At 41.2% G+C, this 25,589-nt stretch overlaps 1 protein-coding gene and 1 long non-coding RNA gene across 3 annotated transcripts in view; one reads left to right on the forward strand and one right to left on the reverse strand.

The window, feature by feature from the left end:
• Positions 1-25,589, reverse strand: part of RASGEF1B (RasGEF domain family member 1B) — a 660,869-nt gene that overhangs the window by 26,225 nt on the left and 609,055 nt on the right. Inside the window, 1 exon segment of one of the 2 annotated variants that reach the window (NM_001083649.1) lies at positions 11,896-12,011. The exons of the other annotated variant lie outside the window; for it this stretch is intronic. The gene's annotated coding sequence lies outside the window, so the exon portion shown is untranslated. 2 annotated transcript variants of the gene reach the window in all.
• Positions 12,081-25,225, forward strand: LOC112447109 (uncharacterized). The gene is made up of 3 exons (XR_003035202.2): positions 12,081-12,399; positions 19,212-19,329; positions 22,896-25,225. It is a non-coding gene; the product is annotated as an uncharacterized lncRNA (long non-coding RNA).

Here is a 25,589-nt window from a genome sequence, read left to right on the forward strand (position 1 = left end):
GTTGAGCTTTAAAGTGCTTTATCCTCCCAGTCAAGTATCATCCTAAGGTGGAAACATGCACCTTCAAAGTTGGTGGGGAAGAATTACATAATGCTTAAGAAATATTGGACTAGCATTGGGCATATTAGAAGATAACCAAAACAGAAGTTGAAAACCTGAAACCTAAGAGAAGCCTAGAATTAAACTATCTGTGTGTGTACGTGTGTGTGTGTGTGTGTGTTTATGTTCTTGTTTAGTCACTAAGTCATGTCTGATTGTTTGCAACCCATGGACTGTAGCCCGCCAGGCTCCTCTGTCCATGGGATTTCTCAGGCAAGAATACTGGAGTGGGTTACCATTCCTTTCACCAGTGGATCTTCCCAACTCAGGGATCAAACCAGAGTCTCCTGCACTGCAGGCGGATTCTTTACCACTGAGCCACCAGGGAAGCACTGTGTAAGTTCATAGATGCATATATATATCAGGAGATTTAATGCCAGCTCCTCAGCGTTCACTGGAAGTCTGATGCCATTCATTTTTGCCCCTTTGTGTTAAATTCTTTCGGGGTGAAGGGCTCTATAAAGCCTCAGTGCTCGGTAAACACACGGGCTGAGAAAGCACCTGACTGAGGAACAAGGAGTGCTGTGACGTCCGCTCCCTGTGTGTGCTTTCCTGCTCACAAAGCCCGCAGAAGAGGGTGTTTGCTGGAGGCCAGAGGCTATTAAGTTATTACTTGGATTTGGAGGAACGGAGCTCCTGGCCCTAGAACAGACTCCCATTTCCGGCAGCCTGTCTGGACAATGGAGGCATTCAGGAGTTGCGGAGATGGAGGGTTTCAGAGGCAAACAATGAGGGAGAGGCAAACTCCAGGGCTTGGACTGACAGGCCCAGGGTGTTTGGAGGCTGCAGGAGGACACAACCTGGGCTAATCTTTCTTTTCAAGAGGCTTAAGATATTTGCATCCGAATGGGGGCGGGGAGTGGGGGTCTGTCTGTGGCTATACATCCCTCTCCAAGCATGGCTGTCCCAGGTGCCCCCTTGCCACCCTCCCACGGGGGCCAGAGCATCACAGTACCTGCACGTACCTGGGCAGGGAGCCGCCAGGGGTGGGGTGTTGGGAACAAACAACACCCACTGTAAAGCTGCCCTGGCAGGTGAAATGGCATTTAGGGAAAGAAGCATCAAGAAATTGAAAAAGGAGAAAAATAATAACTTCAGTATTTTGTGGTCTATCCCATCCATAAACCAATACTGAGGGAGAACATAAAACCATCCACGATGAAATAGCACAAAGAAAGAAAGATAAACCTCATATGATACTGCTTATATGCAGAGTCTTAAAAAGTGATATAAGTGAATTTATGTACAAAACAAAAACAGACTCACAGACATAGAAAACAAACATCTGTGTTTACCAAAGGGGAAAGTAGTGGCGGGAGGTGGTGGTGGGGATAAATTAGGAATTTAGGATTAACTGATATGCATTACTATACATAAAACAGATAAACAACAAAGACCTACTGTATAGCTCAGGGAACTATATTCAATCTCTTGTAATAATCTACAAAGGAAAAGAATCTGAAAAAAGAATATCTTTTTCCAGTAGTCACGCAGGGATGTGAGAGCTGGACCATAAAGGAGGCTGAGCACCGAAGAACTGATGCTTTCAAACTGTGGTGCTGGAGAAAACTCTTGAGAGTCTCCTGGACAGCAAGGAGATCAAACCAGTCAATCTTAAAGGAAATCAACCCTTAATATACTTGGAAGGACTGCTGCTGCAGCTCAACACTTGAACCACCTGATGTGAAGAGCCAACTCACTGGAAAAGACCCTGATGCTGGGAAAGATTGAGGGCAAAAGGAGAAGCAAAAGGCAAAGGGCAAAAGGGTGACAGAGGATGAGATGGTTGGATGGCATCACCAACTCAATGAATGTGAGTTTGGGCAAGCTCCGGGAGACAGTGAAGGACAGGGAAGGCTGGTGTGCTGCAGTCCATGGGGTAGCAAAGAGTCAGACATGATTTAGTGACTGAAGAGCAACAGTATATATATGTATAACTGAATCCTTTTACTGTACACCTGAAACTGACCCAACATTGTAAATCAACTATTCTCCAAAAATACAGTCACAAATGGGAAGAAAGTGAGGACTGAGAATCACTGTCTGGGGAGACCGGTAACCACCAGAGTCATCGCTGCCATCCCTCTCACTTGGGCAGGACATGGTCATAATGGCCAAGGGACCAGGAACATTGAGATGTAGATGTTAACACAAATGCTCTCCACTTAGTTGGTAAGATCTTATACATAGGAATCACAGTTAAACAACTCAAGGCTAACATTTTCTAAGACAATGGACAAAGTATGCTGCTGTCCTCTCCAAACTGCCAGTTTTCCGTGAGCCTGTTTCACATGCGATATCATCTTTGCACATGGGTTGTTCCTGGTGGGAAGAAAAACAAGAGACCATCTGCCCTTGCCCTGAGAAAGTCGAAATGTCCTTAAACTGGGACACCAGAGACTGAGATGAGAAACACCTAAAAGTTACAGCCTGGAAGGAACCTTCCATTTGGATGTGGTCACCTGCCTCTGGCTTAAAAAAGCTTTAGATGGTTAAAACCACACAGTATCCTTGGCATCCAAGGTTGACAAGTGGAACTCACTCCATCATGCCCTTGAAGGTTTTCTTTTTCCCCTTCTGCCAAGAATCATGAATTTTCCTTGATTTTTCCACTCACTCATTGCTACTGAAACCATCATAGTAAAGGGCTTCGGGGAGACAGTAGGCCAAGAGTTGGGAATTTCAGACAATCAGAAAGTGCCAAAAGTTCAAAAGGACCATAGGAAATCAACTAGTCGAAGGTGGAAATAGGTTTCATCTCACTTTCTAACTGCAATCAATCTGAAGTGGTTGCCCAGAGGCCCCACGAAGAGTAAGGATTCAAAGGCTGTAACTAGGTGGGGAACATATGCTAACAGACTAGCATCTAAGGCTGTAGCTAGGTGCTAAGGGATCAGCAATGACTAGAAAACAGTTATGCAAGAAGCCAAGGTCCAAGCGCCATGACAGTCAGGTCCACTCTCCTCTGTCCACCAGTGCACAAGCTGAGACCCTGTGCAGTGAGGTGAAGCGACCAGATTAGGACCACACAGTCATGTGGCTACAGCATCCAGTGAGCCCGAGGAACGTTCTTGCATCTTGCACACACACCCCTGCGGCCTTCGGTTGATCGACAGGAATCACTAACCCACAAAATGGTCACAAATTACTCAGAATTCCCTTTCAAAAAATCAGCACCAAAAGTACTTCTTAATTATTTACTCCCATAAAGTGGACAAGGATCCAGATATGGGCAAAGACGCAGACTGTATGAAGCCCTCATCTGGGGCTTAAGAGCCTTGAAAACTTTGGAGACTCACTTACTCACCCCTAGTCAATTATTTCCACTTTTGCTCTCTCCTTCCAAAATTCTAAATAACAACAAACTACCAATTTCCTTTATGGCAAAGTTAGAGCATTTTTTAGAGCAATGACAAAAGGCATTTGTATTGTTCCTGGGAACTGTGTACAAAATATCAACACATCAAAAAAACTCTCTGACCAGGTACCAACAGAAAATACTGCAAATAGCAAAGGGTGGTAAACTGAGATAAGTTAATTGGGGTTATAGTTTACTAAAAATCAAATTTAAGAAAAGACCATGTCACTGGTTGCTTTCTGCCTTCTAATTAGCCCAAAGCTCTGTTGCTGATCAGCTGATTGATTGACCACAAACCATCTTGATAATTCAACTTGCATACCATTTTTCAAACCCAGGTCTTCACATTCCAGGTTCAAAATTTACAACTCTGCATCATGCTATACTGCAAATGGTCTTCTTTGAACTTCAAATGTTTACCCATAAAATGAAAAGCCTGTCAGTCTGCCCCAAACTGTAGTCTATTAGAGTAATTTATATGCTTTACAAGTTCTACATAAATCCTTGCTCCCAAGATGTATGATAGGCCATTAATTACTCTTATTAAAAAGCAACACTGTCAACAGAAGTATTTAAGATACTGACCTTTGCCATCAAAGAATAATCCCCTCTAATCAGAGATTTCAGAGATTCTAATATACACTTCTTTGTATTTTAGTTTCTTTGAAATTGGGATTCATTAGATAGTTGAGTGACAAGAAAACACATTTAACCATCAGTCTTTTTTTTAGCAATATATAAAAGAGCATCTTATAATGGATGACATCTTAGATTCAATGAAATACAGTAATATTTGCTTGTGTGTACTTTATAGATTTCCAGAAAAAAAAATCTGATGAGATAAAATGATACAAAGAAAGCTCATAGATCACAGTAGGCATAACTAATTTCTGGACAATCTCTAGCAAGTGGCCAGTCTGTTTTCTGGAAAGATCAACTGCCTTGTGTAATAGACATATTTGTTAAACAAGGGGAAAGGTCAGCAGAACGGCACAGAAAGTACTGTTTGTGAAGTGGATTTTTAAATACTTCCAAAGATAAACATAGTGGAATTTTTTTTTCTCTCAAGTATCTTTCCTCTTATTACCCACATCAGGAACTACTGTTTATTTAGCATTACTCAAACTTGATGTTCAAGACTTTAGTTCAACCTGCTACAGTTCTAGAATTAAATAGGGAGGCTCAGAAGATTAAATATTGGCTTGGTTTTTGTTTAAGAAAACAAATTCACAGAATGTCCAAGTACTGGACACGAGAATCCAAAGAAGCATTTAGCCCCAGGTGCTATTAATTCCAGGAATCCTTTGCTGACGTTACCCCAGTGGACGAAGGACTGAGTTTAAGGTAGTTCCTACCCACAGCTTCCATTTATTTTCTTTAATCTCAGTGAAGCTCTGGCTTCTTATCTGCAGCAAACCTTCTCTTTACAGCTCTCACAATTACTATGTTCTGTCTGTTGGGTTCTGTAAACTCTCAATTTACTTACCTTCTCTATCCTTTCCAACATAATCTCAACACTAACTTCTCCGTCCTTCTTTAGCACATCCTCCACCAAGTTCTCCATCCTTCTTTAGTACAAATTTTGCCCAACCCAATGTACCTGCTGTGGGGACCAGATAGCAAAAATTCTGGTTTAGGAGAAATTCACTTTTTTCCAAAATTGAAATAAGTGACAGCATTAAGTGCTGTGCTGTGCTCAGTCTTGTCCAACTCTTTGAGATCCCATGGACTGGTGCCCGAAGGCTCCTCTGTCCATGGGATTCTCCACGCAAGAATACTGGACCGGATTGCCATTTCCTCCCCCAGGCGATTAAGTACCGTCCTTAATTTGCTGGTTAAGTCAAACTTCAAAGCAGTTAACTCTTTTGGAAAAAGTGAGATTGATGTGAGATGCTTGAAAAAGCTGTTGACTCTATTCAAATTACTACCAGGAAGATAAGGCTTAAGAGACAGGTTAATCTCACAAACAGTTCTCATCTTGCAAAGTTTCATTTGTAACCCAGTTGCTGGAAACTCAGAATATATTCTATTTGGCCAGTGGGCTCTAGCTTTTTAGGGAGATCACAAACTTCTCTGCAAGAAATCAACCAACAAATGTGTATATATTTTTAGACAGCTCAGATCTCAGATTAGGAAGTATGTGTGCTGGTCTGTACAGAACTTGGATTGTATTTATTACCCACTTCCTTAAAGAAGGAGAATATGGTGGTTCTGAAGAGAACCTTGGTGTAACACATTCAAAACTGGCTCCTTAGAAAGCAATAAATATTTGTTTTTTGTTTTTTTTTTTTTCCTGGTAGTACTGATCCAATGGAGTTAAAGAGAATGAAAAAGACACTTCTTTTTGGGGGGTAGAGATAATTAAATAGGCCTTCCCACCCTCCCTCCCACACCCTCCACAAATTGAGGACTTTGGAATGGAGAGAAGGCAATGAGACAGTGGGAAATGAATTTGGTTTTTAAAACAATGACCCAGGATAAAAGAAAGCTTTGAGTTGCCAGAATTAGCATACAGATTACAGGTTCTTCTGGGACACTTCCCAAGGGGAAGTAAGCGATACCCAACCCAGGTATACAAGATGAATGCTCTTTCTTAAAATGAATTTGGGAACCTGGAAAGTTGGTTGACAGACAAGATATCTCACAGGAGCAGCTAATTCAGTCACAAAGATATATCATGTTCTTTCAAGGACCCTGCCAGAGTTCAGCGTGACATTGATCCAGCAGCAAGGAAGCAGGCTCTGGGTGATTTAAGGGATGAATGGATTTGAAAGGCATGCCTAATGGTTTCAAACCAACTAAGGCACCAGATGAAAAGCTGCCTTTTCTCGAAACAGCAGACTGTGTTTGAATCAGCGACTGCTTTTGCACAAGGTTATTTATGGGGAGGCAGGTGCAGGAGGCTAAGGTGGTTTCAGGTGACAATGCAAATTGGAAAAGAGGGCCAGGAAAAGACGGGTGTGGGAACTAAATCAAAGGCCATCCTTCAACATCTGCTTTAGGTGTTTTGTAAATCTCTACCAAGATGTCAAGTCAGCATTTCGTTTACACCCAGGAGAATGAGATCGCAAAGGGTAAGAGTGCAAGAAAAAAAAGAGATGTATTTCTCCCTATTTCATCATACAGCGCCTTGGTGAGATATTTAATAAATCCAATGCCTTTATATTGATTGCTATCCTTTTGCTTCTGTTAAAAAATGCTGGGCATGTGTCCCAGTGAGGTAGAGGACAGCCACTCTATCACAGTTGAACTTCGAAACCATATTTGCTTAGTAAGGAGAGGCTTAATTTAAGATCCGGGAATGACTGGTTCCCAAATTCCCATCCAGATTCCAGAGGAACTTTGCCCTTTGGTGAGAGGCCACCACTTCCCTTTCTCACTTGAGGTTCCAGAGATGGGAATGAAAAAAGAGTTCACATATTTCAGCTTGACTCCAGCTGGGATCTCAAGTACTTTTATCCTCCTTCAGGCACTGCGAATCTCAGAAGACAACAGTTAACAGTAGGCTCAGAGAGGGTTTCTCTAATTATGGATCTGAGTTGGAAGAAAGTAAAATCAAGTTTCCAACACTATCTAAAACAGGATTATTTTGAGCTTGAAAACGTCTCAAAGATTATCTTCTCATTTCTTCCTAGCAGCATCTCTGGATGCTAGAAAAGCTACACCTTTGCTAACCTCCTTGAAAAAAGAGGTATTGTGTTGAGATTACAAACAATACAGAGCAGACAAGTAAGAACTGACTCACCTCTTTGGCATGAGAACAAAAAGTAACTAACTCCCAGATAAGTACATTCTTTGGAACTGAGCCCCAAATGCTTAGGAGATCTCACAGTCAAGGGGAAATAATCAGTATTTCTGAGGAAAGAAGGTCCTATTTCTCTCTATAAGGATGAAATAGGGGTATTTCCTGATTTGTTACAGGTTTCCATTTAAAAAATGAATTTGCATTTTGCTTCATTTGTCCTAGATGCTACCTTTTTTAAACAAAACTAATTCCTAATTAACGAAGGAAAAGAATTCTGACTCAAATAATTACTATCTTTGGTTTCCCTGGAAGAAAAACAAAGCTAAAATTTGTCATCTTTTGACTTGGGACTATCTTGTCAGCAGTTTATCAAGACACAAAACAACAATTCAGTACATGGAAACTATAAATAGGCCTGGAGAATCATTTAAAACCTTTCTTTGAGATAAATCTTTACTATTTTTTTTTTTTGTAGGAAATGATCCCAGTGCATGTTGATATTCTTCCTGCACCGTTTTTCATCTACAACTTCCATGCAGTTCCTGAAGGTAACAGTAGATGGCTCCACGTTCCTTGTCGTTGAAAGGGCTGGTGCATTCTAGCAGAAACAGTAGGTGCTGGTTTAGAAAAGTAAAAGGACAACTGGAGTTCTGGGGGAAATTTTTTGAGAAATTGGTTGTTTGTGATTGTGGCAAATTACTGAACTTTGGGAGGTGGCATTGCTCATGATATACAGTTGCAAACATACAAAGCCAGTCGGTCTTATTTCCTTATGTCTTGGGTGCTGTTTATGATGAGAATTAATTGTAATTTTCCCAGGGGAATAAAAATGATCTTCTGGATAATCAAAATCATCATCATCTAATTAAGGGCTGTCAAAAAGAACTTGCTGAGATATTTGAAACTTTCTTTTTCTGGCCAATACATCAGCCACTTACACACGTAGCTACTGAGCACCTAAAACATGACTCGTGCAATTTTTTTACTTTGTTTAATTTAGTTAAACTTAAGTTCATATATCCCCATGTGGCTAGTTACTGAACAGCACTGGCTATCATATTGCACAGCACAGAGATAAGTAGTGGAATCATCATTTACACATGATAGATTTCAAGTCAAATTACAGAATATCAAATGGGGAAGCAACCTTAACTAAAAGGGTTTATGTTTCTAAACCCAATTTACCTCAATAGGAAAATAACCTGATACTTAGGACATTTAGTAAACAAGTATAATTTTCTATTAACATGGTTACTAGGATAATATTATTTTTTTGACTGCAAGTTCTTGAAAAATTACCGTTATCTGCCACCTCCCCCCTCCATTCTTCCCTTTTAGATAAACAGAAGGATATTAGTGGTCTATAAAGTGCTTTCCTTTCTTACAAGACTAACTTGTGCTTTCTCTGTGTTATAGTAATTTTCATACCAGAGTTTCCTAATAAAATATGAATCAACTGAATGACTTCTAGACATAGAAGTTTTGAAACAAGGTAATATACAGACCATATGAAGTAATATACAGACTGGTCAAAAGATTGATTTTAAGATGATCAGTTTTAACAGTAACACTAATTTAAAAGGTCAAAAAATGTTCCTCATTCAGCCTTCTTGAAAACTAGCATTTTTAAAAACACTTGTAGGAGAAAAACAAAAGGCAGTTCAGGTGAATAATAAATCTACATAATTTTCATCAATAAGAAATTTCACTCTCCTGTCTCATTTTTGTGTACCCATGAAGTAGCTGAACATCTAACCACAGATCATGACTTCAGCCTTCATTCTTCCACAGCCAATAAATGGTACAAATGAATGAAGTGATAGTATAGCAAAATAAGTCAGCTAACACAGAGCTAAAAGAGACTCATAAATCATCTAGTTTGACAACTCATCAATTTCACAGATATTGCAGGTATAGGGAGAGAGGGAGTGACTTGTTAGGGCTCCAGATTGATTAGACCCCTAGTCTCTATTTCCAAGGCAGAAATCTGCCTATAGCACTTGGCTACATCTGTCATTCTAGGATAAGACGGTTGCACGAATCTAATTTTTATAAATTTAACTGCGAACCCAAAAGTGCAACTGAAGGGGAGGTAACATTTGAATTCAACCACTAAAGACAAAAACCTCATCAATCTTAAGCAGTATTTTCAATAGTATAATTTGTCTCCTTACAACCACACAAAATGTTATGGCTTTTCCATTCATTATCTGTGGCATCAGAATCAAGATTCTAAGTCCCTGCTTTAGAGATGCCAGATTCGTCTCCCAAGGAAGGGAGTATACCCTTATTTCCTCATCTCCTGTTCAAGCAGATATTCTCTCTGGGGTCATCCGAATGCTCCTCCAAAGTCCAATTGTTCCAGGCCACCTCTGGAGACTGATGAAGTTGAACCCACCTTTTCCTCTGCCATATTAGGTACCTTACCAACATAGACCATCACCTAGCTTTGCCCTTTCAATTTTCTTAACCATTTCTTTTTTCTCCTAGAGAGGTGTTATTCGACTGATATTTTTTTCTGTGTGTCTATTGTAGCTTATTAGCTAGTAGCTAATTTTGAACTGTAAGAATGCAGTGTTAGTAATAATATAAGAAGTGTGAATTGTGATAAATAATATTTAAATATTTAATATATGGATAAGAATAAATTAAATTTAAAAAACAATAAATACAAATGGTTTATGATTTTCTATTCCAAAAGTCAGTAGGGTCTCAAACATCAGATTAAGTGTCTGCTGCTGCTGTTGCTAAGTCGCTTCAGTCGTGTCCGACTCTGTGCGACCCCATAGACGGCAGCCCACCAGGCTCCCCCATCCCTGGGCTAGTGGAGCATATAAAATAGAGCAAGACTGAAAATGCACCAAGGGTGAAATAAATTCTAAGGCTTTAATAGTCCATTAGACCACTGGAAAGTACTAGGCTTAGTAGCCAGAAATGTTGCCACCTCTAGGAAAACAAAGGATTGACCAACATGTAGTAGAAGAATGCCAACAAGAAACTTGCTAATCCGTAGCTGATCATCTCCACTTTTTGCCTGAAAGGTGTAACAGAGCATCAACTGTGAACCCTGATGTCTGTCAAAAATGCCCGAGGTCCTCCTCCCTCCCCCCCAAATAAAATAACCATTAATAATAGGATCCAACAAGCTGCCACACTTTTTAATCTGTTATGAAAATCTCAACATCCAAGCATTTTTATTTTTATTTCCTTTTAGAAGTCACTTCTACATTTGCCCTAAACCTCACCTGACTAGTTGTTTTCCTCCCAAATCTCTGATCGGGCGTATACTCTGGTGAACTGTAACCTCCTTGTTTCTTAGCCTAGGCTTATCACCATGGTCTATGTTTTAAATTAAGACACAGCCATCACATGCTAAGCTCTAGCCGCTGTCTTCAGAAGGAAAGAATAATTATTCACCCCATCTGAGTCTGACTGTACCAGACATTAATCAAGAGGGCAAAAGCCTGATCCCTGAACTCTTCCCCTTTATGCACCCAGTTCAGAGACCCTCCCAGGCCATCAGATCATCGAGGTCTAAATATAGATCTACGCGCACCAGCAGTCCCTGACCACCGTCACATGGTGCTGCTGACGAATGACTCCTTGGAGACGCTTTCGACCCAAACACACGTACACAAATTTGTGTGCATATCCATCCATATACACTATACCCACCGTATTCGTTAGCAAAGATGGGCATATCCATCCACTCAGAAAAGAGGGTCGCTCCCTAGAGATGCCCTCTTGGTACACTTGCGCCACTCTGCACTGTCAGAGGACTTAGCTACGTTGCTCTCCCTTGATCTGCGCGGATCACGTTGGGGTAAGGTGAGAATCAATATTCCAGTGGTACGTAGACAGACAGACACACCTACGTACCCTCCAGCCCCCCTGTTCTGCTTTTTCTCAGGAACAGCACTGAAGTTTCCACGGTTCCCCGAGAAAGAAGCTTCCCTCCCGCCAGCAGCCCGCGAGGCTCCCAGGTACCCACAGTTCAGATTACTATCTCCCAGCCAGGTGACCCAAGACGACTCACCTGAGCTCAGGCAAGAGCAAGGGGACACTCTGTCCCAAGTAGCCAGCCAAACGGAGGAATTAAAGAATATCACCGTGTCAGTGGTGAGCACATGACTTCTGTTCCCTTGTCTCTTTTAAGAGTCAAACCTTAAGATTTTAAGGCTCCGACACCAAAAATAAACAGCACCCCTCCCCCCCCCACCCACGCACGAAAACTAGCCAAGAAGTAGAAGAAAACAACCTAGGAAGGGCGAAGAGGATGAAGAAAGGATGAACAGCGACTAGGACTCGGACAGATCCTCAAAAACTGTACCAAGATCTCGAGACAGAGGCCTGGCTGTGGGATCCGACTGAGAAAAACAAGGCAAAAGCCCAAGCCTGTCCCCTCCTGGACCCCATCGACTTGGGTCCCGCACCTGTTGGCACCGTGACCGCTCCAAAGGTGGCCCCAGACGCCCTCGGTGGCCAGGCAGGAGAAGTCCCCACTCCACTCGCTTTCGCGGAACGCTCTGCACCAGGAGCGTTCGCTCGCCCTGCTCTCCCGCAGCCTCCAGGGGCACCGACAGCGGGAGCGAGTCCGAGAGCCTGGGAGAGGGCAGCGCGCGGCAGGGTCGCGCGTTCCCGCAGCCGGGCTCTGGTTTCTCCCAAGAGAACTACTGATCAGGGAACAACTCACCTGCAGATGGACCCCTCGTCCTCGGCTTCCCGACTTTTTTCCGTGTGCCCACCAACGCAACCAAAGGACAGGGAACGAAAGCGCGCGGGAAGATGAGGGGGAAAAAAAGAACTCTGTCCAACCAGTCCGGTGCCTTGTTTATACTGAAACTACGGCCGCGGCCGGGGCGCACACCCACTTGGCTCCGAAGGCCCGCCCCCGCCGTCAGCCCCGCCCCGCGCCCGTCCTCACGGGCCAATCACGGCGAAGATCCCCGCCCACTCCGCCACCGCCCCCGGCGCCCGGGACCCGCCCACGCGTCCCCTGAGGCCCGGGACTCCAGCAGCGAGGTTGCCTCCGTACCCTCCCACGCTGCGGAGGCCGGCGGAGCCCGGCGCCGCAGTGTTTACCAGCGCTGGTTCGGCTCGCTCGGTCGGCGTGCGCTTCCTCCCAAGTGCACCTGCCGGGGGCTGTTTGTGCAGTCATGTGTGTGCCTGTGTGTGTTCGTTTACTTGTGTGCTACCTGTAAGTACCGGCTCGACTTGTTATACCGTCTCTATTAACATAATTATGAGCTAGAGGTTATTGTCCGTGTAACTTTCAGAAGAGAGCGGAGAGAAACCACAAGAACATTCGCTCAGCAAATATTTACAGAAAACCTGAGTGCTAGGGTTGTGCCAAACGCTGGGGGCACACTCCAGGTTGGTCCCTGACATTATGAAGCTTACAGTTTAGTGGAGGACAAACATTTAAAAAATCGTCACCCGAACAAAACGTAAAATTGAGGCTGTTACAGGTGCAACAATGAAAGGGAACTGTGCTGTGAAATAAGATTCTGGAGGCAAAGGGGTGGCCTGACCTCAGTAAATGTCTTGCTGTCATGGTAACCTTATACTTTATCATTGGATACTTGATAACTATTTTAGAAAAAGAGGTAAAACCCCCAGTACTTCACCTTGTACGAAGAAAAAGAGACTGGAGGGAAGAAAAGATGAAAAACAGGGGAAGGAAGAGATGCAAGAAAAGGACAAAATCTTAAAGCATCAGGAGGATACATGTGTATGTATGGCTGAGTCCTTTTGCTGTCTACCTGAAACTATCACAGCATTGTTAATTGGCTATATGAAGTGAAGTGAACTGAAAGTAGCTCAGTCCTGTCTACTCTTTGCCACACCATGGACTGTAGCCTGCCAGGCTCCTCTGTCCATGAAATTCTCCAGGTCACAGTACTAGAGTGGGTAGCCATTCCTTTCTCCAGGGCATTTTTCTAACCCAGGGATCAAACCCAGGTCTCGATTGCAGGCGGATTCTTTACAGTCTGAACCACCAGGGAAACCCAGTTGGCTCTATGCTCCAATACAATATAAAACACACACACACACACACACACACACACAGACTCTTGCCTGCTATGTGACCTTGGATAAGTAAAGCAGCTTTTCTGAGCTTCCGTTTTCCCATGTATAAAACAACATTATTCATACCTGGCCTATAGGACTATAATTAGGATTACTGAGATAGAGGAATGTTTTTTTGTCTCTGTGCCATCTTCCCTCCCTCCCTCCTCCTTCCTGGGATGGAAACAGTGCTCTTGAAGCTCACCTTGCCTGTGCTTAGCTCATCCCTTCCCTCAGCTTCTTCATCGGTGCCTCCTGGGGTTTCTCTTTCATTAATTATACTCCATCCTTCTCTTCTACAAATGGGTCTCCCCCACCCCACAACTCCCCTCTACCTCCCCATCCCCTTCCCCCCTCCCCGCACCATGACTCAGGAAGCCACTCTCACTTATCTGAGCTTCTCTACAGTTTAAAGAAGGAGCCATAAGGTCAAGACAGCTTGGCATGGCCAGCTAGCTATTCAGAGTAAAGCACCAGGCTTGTGTGGCCCAGCCCTGTTGTGGTTGTGCTGGTTGGCTAGTTTTTCCAGCTCAGTTTTCCACCCTGGTTCTGCAGCAAAAAGCCATAACAGGTTGGGCAAGTCATTTCCAATCCTGAGGTTCCTGCTCCTGTAGCAATAAATAATAGTTGGAGTAAATCATGATTTCTTAATGGAAATGTTTGACATCCTTTGTAGTAGCCTCCGGATATACCCACCAGCCCAAAAGATTTGCCCAGTTTTACATTCTGCAGTTTTTCTTTCTTCCATCCAAATAAAAGAAGTTTGTTTTAATTTCTCAAAAATATATAATAGATACTATGATACTATTGATTCGGTGCTTTTCCAAACCACATTCCTGCTCCCCATTCTGGCTCATCCCCCAGGGCCCCTTCCAGCTCTCTGTGTGAGAGTAATACATAAGAAGACTGCTCCAGAGTTAGGTGGCTCAAACTCTAATCCTCTATCTCTTACCCAGTGATCAAACCTTAGAAAAGGCAAGGAAGGATTCTTGAGGCCCAGCTGACTCATCTAAAAAATAGCAGTCATGCTTTATAAAAGCAAATTCTTCATGGAACAAGATGAAAAGATGTAATACACAAAATAAGCTTGGAAAAGTATCCCTTGGAGAAGCATTCTCTGACCTCATTATTATTTTTTAAATTCGTTTTAGTATTTGTTTAATGCTTCCCAGGTGGCGCTAGTGGTAAAGAATCCGCCTGCCAATGCAAGAGATACTGGAGACATGGGTTTGATCTCTGGGTGGGGAAGATCTCCTGGAGAAGGGAATCGCAACCCACTCCAGTATTCTTGCCTGAAAAATCCCACGGACAGAGAAGCCTAGTGGGCTACAGACCATGGTGTGGCAAAGAGTGAACCCGACTGAGCACACATATACACAAGGCCAGGTCTTAGTTGTGGCATGCAGGATCTTTAGCTGCAGTATGTGGGATCTTATTTGTACCATGTGGGATCTAGTTCCCTGACCAGGGATCAAATCCCGGCCCCTTGCATTGGGAGAGTGGAGTCTTAGCCACTGTACCACCAGGGAAGTCCCCTGATCTCCCTATTTAAAACTGTAGACCCCTCCCCCATCCATCTCAGCCTTCTCTGCTTTGTTGTTTCTTCCACAGCACTTTCTACCATTTAACATACTGTCTATTTTACTTATTAGCATTTGCTTCCCTCCCTTCATTATAAGTTCCATAAGAGCCAAGTTTGTGGTTTGTTGCTGGAGTTGTGGTCTTTCTGCTGTTTCCAATGTCTACAACAGTATCTAACACACAATACACACTCACTATCCATATGTTGGTTGAATGAATGAATGCCTCACAAATGGTAAATAATAGCTTTTATGAGTATGTATTTAATTATCTTTTATCATGAAAAGATATTCATTCCATCCTCTACTTGTCATAGTTTCTTTCTGGTCTTTGGACTCCATTGGCTCAGCTCTTGTCTCTGACATGTTGGTAAGCTCAGTAATGTTGGTCAAATTGATGCAAATAAACCCCTGCTGAGTAGGACCTCACTTGGGTAATAAAAACAGCCACTTGTATTGAGCTTCTATATGGCCAGCTCTGTGCTGAACATTATTTTTCTTTCCCTTCCCTTTGGACCTGAAGCTCACAAAATTACAACAGTCGTCACGACTGATTCATGTCCCACATTCCTCCTTTTATTTCACTCTCTTTCATTTCCCATCTAAGACCCCACTTCTCACCCAAAGCCACTTACTCCTTCTCACAGATGTGGTACGGATGTTTTGATCTGCCTTTCATGAACGATGACGTGTATTTTATGTGAGCACCACAAGAGTTTATTTACCTAAACATTATTGTGTAATCCATCTCATTTTCTTTCTCGTGGTTTTTTCTAAGTTTTGATCATCTATCCATCCATGTTGACATAAGTTGATGGTGTTCACTTCGTTTACTCGCTGCTGAGTATTTCATCATGTTCATTTTATGGACTGAGCGACTAACACTTTCACTTTCATATTTGTGTACATTATCGTTTGTCCTCACCAAAACTCTGGGATATAGGTACTGTTTTCTCCATTTATGAGATAAGGAATTAAGGCTTAAGAAGGTAAATAACTGCCAAGAACATTCAAATGAAGAAGCCATGAATTAAACTTGTATCTCTCTGATTCCAATGTTCCAATCCACTCTACAGAATGGATATAATTACTCTAAGATTTTTGAAATAATATCTGAAAAAAATCCTCTATTTCTTGGTCATATCACATGTCCAAGATATTTCTGTTAAAACTAGTAACTATGTGTATATAAATTAAACCAGAGTCTGGCTTTTTCATTGCTCTTAAAACTGGTAGATATATGTAGATAAACCAGAGACCAGTTCTTTTCATTGCGAAGCAATGTTTATCACTTGTCTCAGACACAAGTTAAATATCATTTTTGTGGCTTATGATTTTCTTAAGACACAAGAAATTTAAATAAAAATCTCACAAAGATAGCCTTCAAATGCTTAAAGTGCATCATATCAAAGAGGAATAAGGCTCCAGAACACCAAATAGAACTAAACAGGGAAAAGTATAAAGGAATGGACCAAGGCTTCAGCGTAAGAAAAACAGTAACAAAGGCCTGTCTAGTCAAAGCTATAGTTTTTTCCAGTAGTCATGTATGGATGTGAGAGTTGGACCATAAAAAAGGCTGAGTGCCAAAGGATTGATGCTTTCGAATTGTAGTGCTGGAGAGAAGACTCTTGAGAGTCCCTTGAACTGAAAGGAGATCAAACTAGTCCATCCTAAAGGAAATCAGTCCTGAATATTCATCAGAAGGACTGATGCTAAAGCTGAAGCTCCAATACTTTGGCCACCTGATGCAAAGAGCTGATTCATTGGAAAAGACCTTGATGCTGGGAAAGACTGAAGGCAGGAGGAGAAGGGGATGACAGAGGATGAGATGGTTGGATGGCATCACCAACTCAATGGACATGAGTTTGAGCAAACTCCAGGAGATGCTGAAGGACAGGGAAGCCTGGCATGCTGCAGTTCATGGGTTACAAAGAGTTGGACATGGTTTAGTGACTGAACAACAATGCTCCCAATAGAACAGCAGCCTTTTTTGGTATTGAATTCCCTCTCTCTGGATCTTAAAGGGCCTTGTGAAATGGCCAAGTAACTCTCCAGAACACTTCCACATATTCTCTTTCATTTAGCTTCTTTGTGTCACTCTGAAATATGAAGATGAAGAGTCTAAGGATATGGAATCTTAGCCCCAGTTTATAAATGGCAGGAAACAAAGGCATAGGTCACACTGCTTATCAACAGCCAGTCTAGACCACATCCTCAGCCTTCTCACTTTCAAAGCCAAGGAAGACAAACCCATGTTTTAAAAGTATGAGGTACACTGCCTCACGTATATTTTGACAGAAGATTACAAGAATTTCAGAAAGCAGAAACAGGAAGAATGACCAGATGCAATTAAACAGTTCCTAAGCAAGGTATGTTAGTATAAGTTTGCAGCTGGTTAATTCATCCTTTGTCTGAACTAATCGCAGCTTCTCTGGAATATGCAAAATCAACAGATAAAAAGAAACCAAACTCTATAATACCTCGGTACTGCACAGATACCATTATTTTATATAAAAGGGTGGGAAAAGTGATTGCTTTTGCATGAGAATCAATTTAAAGGAAGAGGGAGGAAAGAAAACCACAAGGTTCCCCCGTACTGCACTCTTTCACAAAGGGAGGATGAGATACTACAGTGGTGTGGCTCAGTAGAGACAAAGACATTTGGAACCAGAGGTCTGATTTGTTGGCATCGTCTCTGTTTGGATTCTCCCTTTCATGTGGCTATAATGGGATGATGAGATGTTGATCAGGTGAATTAGAGCAGCCTGGCTCTAGACCTTACAAAAAAACCCTTATATTCCCCTGCTTTTTAGCATGACTTTTCCCTGACTTCCCTTTCCTCATCTGCGACCCTAGAGTGAAACAGGGAAGGAAGCTGCTTGGCATGCTTGGGTTTCGTGGCCTCTTCCTCATTCTAGCCTGAGTAAAACGAATTCTGCCCATGGGCCCTCCTAGCCTATGAGGGGGCCATGTTGGAATTTCACAGTAATAAAGTGTGTATATGTTTGACACTGAACCTCTATTCCTACCTTTTCCTGGAACCTGAAGGAAGGATGGTGAGCACAAGACTTGAAAATTTAGATATGTAAGATTCTGAGTCCCTGGTCTTTCATGACGATAAAATGAACCCTGCCACTTGGGAGGAATTTTTGCAACGAAACACTTGATTGGGGAGCCTTGGAATGATCTCCTCAGTAATAATTCCTAACAATTGTTATCATTTACAATGTTCTTTCACAGCACTGTCTCATTTAGGGACAATACTGAGTTCATGAAGGTCACTCCATATTAATGGTGGTTATTACAGAGGCATATATTTTCCTTTCCTGGGATCACTAAAAATATTATAGAGAGCCATTCATTTAGATTTGCCAAGAAGTTACCACTAAGTAAAAGGGAATTGACTAGAAAAGGTAACTTCAGGGAAGTCTCTTCCACACATCTAGGTGATCCTCTAGGTGACAAATTGTCACTGTTTGTCTACTGGACTTTAAAGTTGTAGAGAAGAATGTCACAACTGCATGGAAAATTCCACAAAGTAGGTAGGTTTACATAGTAGGTTTTCAAAGTGCCCTAAGAAGATGTAAAAGTTACCATATTTTCATTTATACCAGACAAGAACTACAGAAAAGCAAATATATTATTTTTCCTTTATGAGCATCGTTATTTTGCTCATTTGCCAATTCTTACTTATTCAGACAAAGTAATTTTTGCAATACCCTCAGAAGGCATACTGATATTGAGAAACAATATTGCTTGGCCTGGTTATAAGACAGTCTCATCATCATTGATTATATAATGCATAGTGACTTTTTTTAATACAGAGAAAGAAATATTTCATAACCTTAAACACTATTTTAATATAATGTATCAGTCTGAGCAAACTCCAGGAGATGGTGACGGACAGGGAACTCTGGTGTGCTGCAGCCCATGGGGTCACAAAGAGACGGACACAGCTGAGCAACTAAACAACAATAAATCATTCTTTTGAGAGGAGATTCAACTATATTTAACATGAATTTATTTAGATAAATGTTCTTCATCTTGTAAAATCTTTATAGTGAATGGTAGACGTACTATTTCTCTAGTTCAAATTTCTCTTTATAGTGGTTTGGTCTGGTTTCTTGTGGAGGAGTTGATCTTATAATGAATGAAGAAAAAGTTTTATGTTTCATATTCTTATATCCTTTAATATTGTCTGATTATTTTGCTAGACAATCCCCTTAGTTTTGACTAATTACCAGTCTATGCCCTAGAACATTGAGTGTGGCAGGGAAGGGAGAAAATGAATAATAGAATAATAAAATCTTAGAGCTGAGAAAAATTAATGATCATCTCTGTTCATCTCTCCCCACCTCAGTGCCACCAACCAAGGCATTTATTAATTGAGGAAATTGAAGACTAAGAGATGAGATGATCTCTCCAAGGCCGACCAACAAGGTAACTGCCAAGGTTATACAAGTCAAAGAGCTTGGATGGTAAGTCCAAGACTTCAAAACCTACCTGATTTGACTTCCTAATCATTCCTTCAGGGCTGAAATTTGTGGAGCTACTTTAAAGTTCAGTTCAGTTCAGTTCAGTCGCTCAGTCGTGACCCCATGGACTGCAAGACTCCAGGCCTCTCTGTCCATCACCAACTCCCAGAGCTTACTCAAACTCATGTGAGTTGGTGATGCCATCCAACCATCTCATACTCTTCATCTCCTTCTCCTCTGGCCTTCAATCTTTTCCAGCATCAGAGTCTTCAAATCAGTCAGCTCTTCCCATCAGGTGGCCAAAGGATTGGAGTTTCAGCTTCAACATCAGTCCTTCCAATGAATATTCAGGACTGATTTCCTTTAGGATGGACTGGTTGCATCTCCTTGCAGTCCAAGCGACTCTCAAGAGTCTTCTCCAACACCACAGTTCAAAAGCAGCAATTCTTCAGCACTCAGTTTCTTTAAGTCCAACTATCACATCCATACATGACTACGGGAAAAACAATAGCTTTGACTAGATGGACCTTTGTTGACAAAGTAATCTCTGCTTTTGAATATGCTGTCTAGGTTGGTCATAACTTTCCTTCCAAGGAGTAAGCGTCCTTTAATTTCATGGCTGCAATCACCATCTGCAGTGATTTTGCAGCCCCCCAAAATAAAGTCAGCCACTGTTTCCACTGTTTCTCCATCTATTTGCCATGAAATAGATAGGACCGGATGCCATGATCTTCGTTTTCTGAATGTTGAGCTTTAAGCCAACTTTTTCACTCTCCTCTTTCACTCTCATCAAGAGGCTCTTTAGTTCTTCTTCACTTTCTGCCATAAGGGTGGTGTCATCTGCATATCTGAGGTTATTGATATTTCTCCCAGCAATTTTGATTCCAGCTTGTGCTTCATCCAGCCCAGCATTTCTCATGATGTACTCTGCATATAGGTTAAATAAGCAGGGTGACAATATACAACCTTGACATATTTCTTTTCCTATTTGGAACCAGTCTGTTGTTCCATGTCCAGATTTAACTGTTGCTTCCTGACCTGTATACAGGTTTCTCAAGAGGCAGGTCAGGTGGTCTGGTATTCCCATCTCTTTCAGAATTTTCCACAGTTTATTGTGATCCACACAGTCAAAGGCTTTGGCATAGTCAATAAAGCAGAAATAGATGTTTTTCTGGAACTCTCTTGCTTTTTCCATGATCCAGCGGATGTTGGCAATTTGATCTCTGGTTCCTCTGCCTTTTCTAAAACCAGCTTGAACATCTGGAAGTTCATGGTTCATATATTGCTGAAGCCTGGCTTGGAGAATTTTGAGCATTACTTTGCTAGCATGTGAGATGAGTGCAACTGTGTAGTAGTTTCAACATTCTTTGGCACTGTCTTTCTTGGGGATTGGAATGAAAACTGACCTTTTCCAGTCCTGTGGCCACTGCTGAGTTTTCCACATTTGCTGGCATATTGAGTGCAGCACTTTCACAGCATCATCCTTTAGGATTTGAAATAGCTCAACTGGAATTCCATCACCTCTACTAGCTTTGTTCGTAGTGATGCTTTCTAAGGCCCACTTGACTCCACATTCCAGGAAGTCTGGCTCTAGGTCAGTGATCACACCATTGTGATTATCTTGGTCGTGAAGATCTTTTTTGTACAGTTCTTCTGTGTATTCTTGCCATCTCTTCTTAATATCTTCTGCTTCTGTAGGTCCATACCATTTCTGTCCTCATCTTTGCATGAAATGTTCCCTTGGTATCTCTAATTTTCTTGAAGACATCTCTAGTCTTTCTCATTCTATTGTTTTCCTCTATTTCTTTGCACTGATCACTGAGGAAGGTTTTCTTTTCTCTCCTTGCTATTCTTGGGAACTCTGCATTCAAAGGGGTATATATTTCCTTCTCTCCTTTGCTTTTCACTTCCCTTCTTTTCACAGCTATTTGTACGGCCTCCTTAGACAGCCATTTTGCTTTTTTGCATTTCTTTTTCTTGGGGATAGTCTTGCTCCCTGTCTCCTGTACAATGTCACGAACCTCCATCCATAGTTCATCAGGCACTCTGTCTATCAGATCTAGTCCCTTAAATCTATTTCTCAGTTCCACCATATAATCGTTAGGGATTTGATTTAGGTTATACCTGAATGGTCTATTGGTTTTCCCTACTTGCTTCAATTTAAGTCTGAATTTGGCAATAAGGAGTTCATGATCTGAGCCACAGTCAGCTCCTGGTCTTGTTTTTGGTGACTGTATAAAGCTTCTCCATCTTTGACTGCAAAGAATATAATCAAACTGATTTCAGTGTTGACCATCTGGTGATGAACTTTGAGGTTATGGAAGGATAATTTGTTTTCAAATATTGATGACAAATACTCTCTACTAAATACTTCTTGATGAAATGATAAAGAAGAATTCTTTAGGTGTTCTTAATACCTTTTATTAGATTTCTCTAAATATTGCTAATATCATTTATCTATTTAATATTCAGGATAGTAATATAGTAAACTCTCGGTTGCTTTATCATTAACATAACCATAGTTTAGACTATTAGTCAGACTTTATAAACTGTATTCAAGAAATTATGAAATCCCCTGGCAGTCCAGTGGTTAGGACTCTGAGCTTTCACTGCTATGGGTCTGGGTTCAACCCCTGGTTGTGGAACTAAGATCCCACAAGTTGTGGAGCATGCCCGTCCCCCAAAAAAGAAATCAAAAACCTTCTTTAGTAAGCATTTGCTGTTGTCATCATGAAAACATATACTTAAAAGGTATTTTTTATTTAACTTAATAAAATAATTTTTATAAGACTGTATCCTCTTTCATAAATATTATAGCATTGTTGTGATTTCTCGATAATTTTGTGAAGTTTAATTGTGTAAAATGTCCAGACGTTTTGACTCATGGACAGCCATTATTTTCATAGTAACAGCAACATTTCTGTTCAATATATTTAAATATTGCTGTGAAATATGTAATACTAAGTATATTTTTATGCACAAAAACAAATGGGGCAGATCATATAATTTAATTATTTCACTGAATTAGAATGGCTGTCCCTGGGAAGGGGTGGGGGTGGGACTGGGCATGGAAGACAACTTTATGTGAAGTGTTTTTGCAGTTGTTGTTCAGTCACTAGGTCATGTCTGACTCTTTGAACCACATGAACTGCAGCACACCAGGCTTCCCTGTCCTTTACTATCTGCCTGAGTTTGCTCAAACTCATGTCCATTGAGTCGGTGATGCCATTCAACCGTCTTATGCTCTGTCACTCCCTTCTTCTCTTGCCCTCAATCTTTCCCTGCATCAGGGTCTTTTCCAATATAGTATTTATTCCTTTTATAAAGAAGATATAAATCAGACACAACAAGATGCTTGATATTATCATTTGTGGGTGGTGAATACACAGGTGTCCATACCTTTTCTTTTTAAAATTTTGTAAATTTCTTTCAAAAACACAAAAGATTTTTATGGTGAAAATTGGATGTTTTCATATAACTATGTTACATAATCTTAAAATTATTTCTTTTCTTCTTTTTTTCTTTCTTCCTTTCTTGTGCTGTGCCATGCAACACTGGGCTGGAATAAGCACAAGTCAGAATAAAGATTGCCAGGAGAAATATCAATAACCTCAGATATGCAGATGACACCACCCTTATGGCAGAAAGTGAAGAAGAACTAAAGAGCCTCTTGATGAAAGTGAAAGAGGAGAGTGAAAAAAATGGCTTAAAGCTCAACATTCAGAAAACAAAGATCATGGCATCTGGTCCCATCACTTCATGGGAAATAGATGGGGAAATAGTGGAAACAGTGGCTGACTTTATTTTGGGGGGCTGCAAAATCACTGCAGATGGTGATTGCAGCCATGAAATTAAAAGACACTTACTCCTTGGAAAGAATGTTATGACCAACCTAGATAGCATATTAAAAAGCAGAGACATTACTTTGTCAACAAAGTCTGTCTAGTCAAGGCTATGGTTTTTCCAGTGATCATGTATGGATGTGAGAGTTGGACTATAAAGAAAGCTGAGTGCCAAAGAATTGATGCTTTTGAACTGTGGTGTTGGAGAAGACTCTTGAGAGTCCCTTGGACTGCAAGGAGAGCCAACCAGTCCATCCTAAAGGAAATCAGTCCCGGGTGTTCATTGGAAGGACTGATGTTGAAGCTGAAACTCCAATCCTTTGGCCACCTGATGGGAAGAGCTGACTCATTTGAAAAGACCCTCATGCTGGGAAAGATTGAGGGCAGGAGAGAAGGGGATGACAGAGGATGAGATGGTTGGGTGGCATCACTGACTCAATGGACATGAGTTTGGGTGAACTCGGGGAGTTGCTGATAGACAGGGAGGCCTGGCGTGCTGCAGTTCATGGGGTCACAAGGAGTTGGACACGACTGAGTGACTGAACTGAACTGATGCAGCTTACAGGAGATCAGTTCCCTGACCAGAGATTGAACCCAGATCACGGCAGTAAATCTCAGAATCCTAACCACTAGGCCAGGGACTCCCTAAATGTCTGTATTTAAAGTTTTCATTTTAAAGCAATATATATTGGTAAAGTTATTGTTTTACCTTTTCCTGCTTATTGATTAATCACATTTATAAAGTATAACTTAATAAAAAGTCCAGAGAATTTGTGGCTCAGCTGGTAAAGAACTCACTTGCCAATGCAGGAGACACAAGAGACTATAGGTTTAATCCCTGGGTCTAAAAGATCCCCTCAAGAAGGAAATGGCAATCCACTCCAGTGCTTTTGCCTGGGAAATCCCATGGACAGAGGAGCCTGGCGGTCTATAGTTCATGGAGTCACAGAGTCGGACACGACTGAGCGCACACACACGCATATAAACACACACATACATACACACAAAAAATTATATATATGAAAACTTTGTTAAAGAACGTTATGCATCTCACAGAGTTTATCAAGATTATTAGCTTTCTCTTGCTGTGATGTGTCTGTGTGTATATTCTCTCAGACTGTGATGTTTATTATGAGTATTAAACCCACAAAAGAGCTTTGAGTCTGGATAGAAATCTTCTTTAAGGTCAAACCTCATACACATTAACACCACTAGCATATGACTAATGTTTCTAGGGCTTGGAATTAACTAGTGATAACCTTAGAATCTACAGTTACCCACATAATTATCTCCAATTAGCTGTCTCTGAAGAGTGGTCAAGAATGAAAGGAAAATGGAGGTTGAATACATGGAAATGTCTATTACTGGAATAGTCCATTCACTTCAGGTCTGTTGAGAGAGTCAGAGTATATGTTTTCAAGATGTGTTTGATGAGTAAATGGGATGGAAGGACATGCCTGTTGCCAGCAGAGGTGAAATTTGGAAAGAGATGGAATAAATAGAAATTTTCTGGTCCAGAACGTATTTCTCAGTGATTTTAAAGAGATTATCTCCCAAGAAAAAGCATGCAAGGAAATAAGCCTAAGAAAGACCAAGGCCTTCTCTGTGAAAGGATGAATTTAACACCTCTCGCAACAAGAAATCCACAACAGAAGGTCAAATAAAATATCTTAGCCTGGATAAAATCCTCCAAATATATAAAACACTTGTCTTAAGTTCTGTTTTGTTTCTTAAGAACTCATAACAAACTCTTTTTGAAATGCCCTGCCTTCCTAAGTTAAAAGTCAAACACCAGCTGTTACAAAAGGCAGTTGTGAGCCCAAACTTTCTAACTTCCAAAATACTAACAAGCTGTACTTTTCCCCCCAGAATAGCTGAACTGGGACATACTGTTTTGAAAATATCTCTAAATAGATGCAATTTTGGCTAGCCCTGCCCCCACTCTTGCACTAAGGCTAATAGTTGACAATGATCATTTTTTGATTCAAAACATACAACAAAATAAAAATGAATGTGAATTTTGGCCTGTGCCTTTCCACCGGTGAGGGAAAAACCTAGCCTTTAAAGTATATCACAGTGATATAACTCTAGGAACATCTAGCTTGATAAGGCACCTATACTAGGTTTCACAATTTTTTACAGGAGTTTTTAGGCTTTCTTTCCTTTCATTTTTCTTTTATCTTCTTTTTTCAAAAATTTCCCTTTCTTTCTTTCTCTGTGATTTACATAGCAGGGAAATTTTTTACTCTAAATCTCAGAGTAATTAAACCAGGAAGAAGTAATGTTTGAATCTGTTAGACAGTTATTTTAGGGAGAACTAACCAGTATATTGAAATAAGTCATTTGCAAAAAAGGCTAGCTGAACTTGTTCCAGAGGATACAAAATGAGGAAGAAAATGTAAAACAGGACAGCCTGTTGAG

This window comes from Bos taurus, chromosome 6, assembly GCF_002263795.3.
Source record: "Bos taurus isolate L1 Dominette 01449 registration number 42190680 breed Hereford chromosome 6, ARS-UCD2.0, whole genome shotgun sequence".
Taxonomy (NCBI): domain Eukaryota; kingdom Metazoa; phylum Chordata; class Mammalia; order Artiodactyla; family Bovidae; genus Bos; species Bos taurus.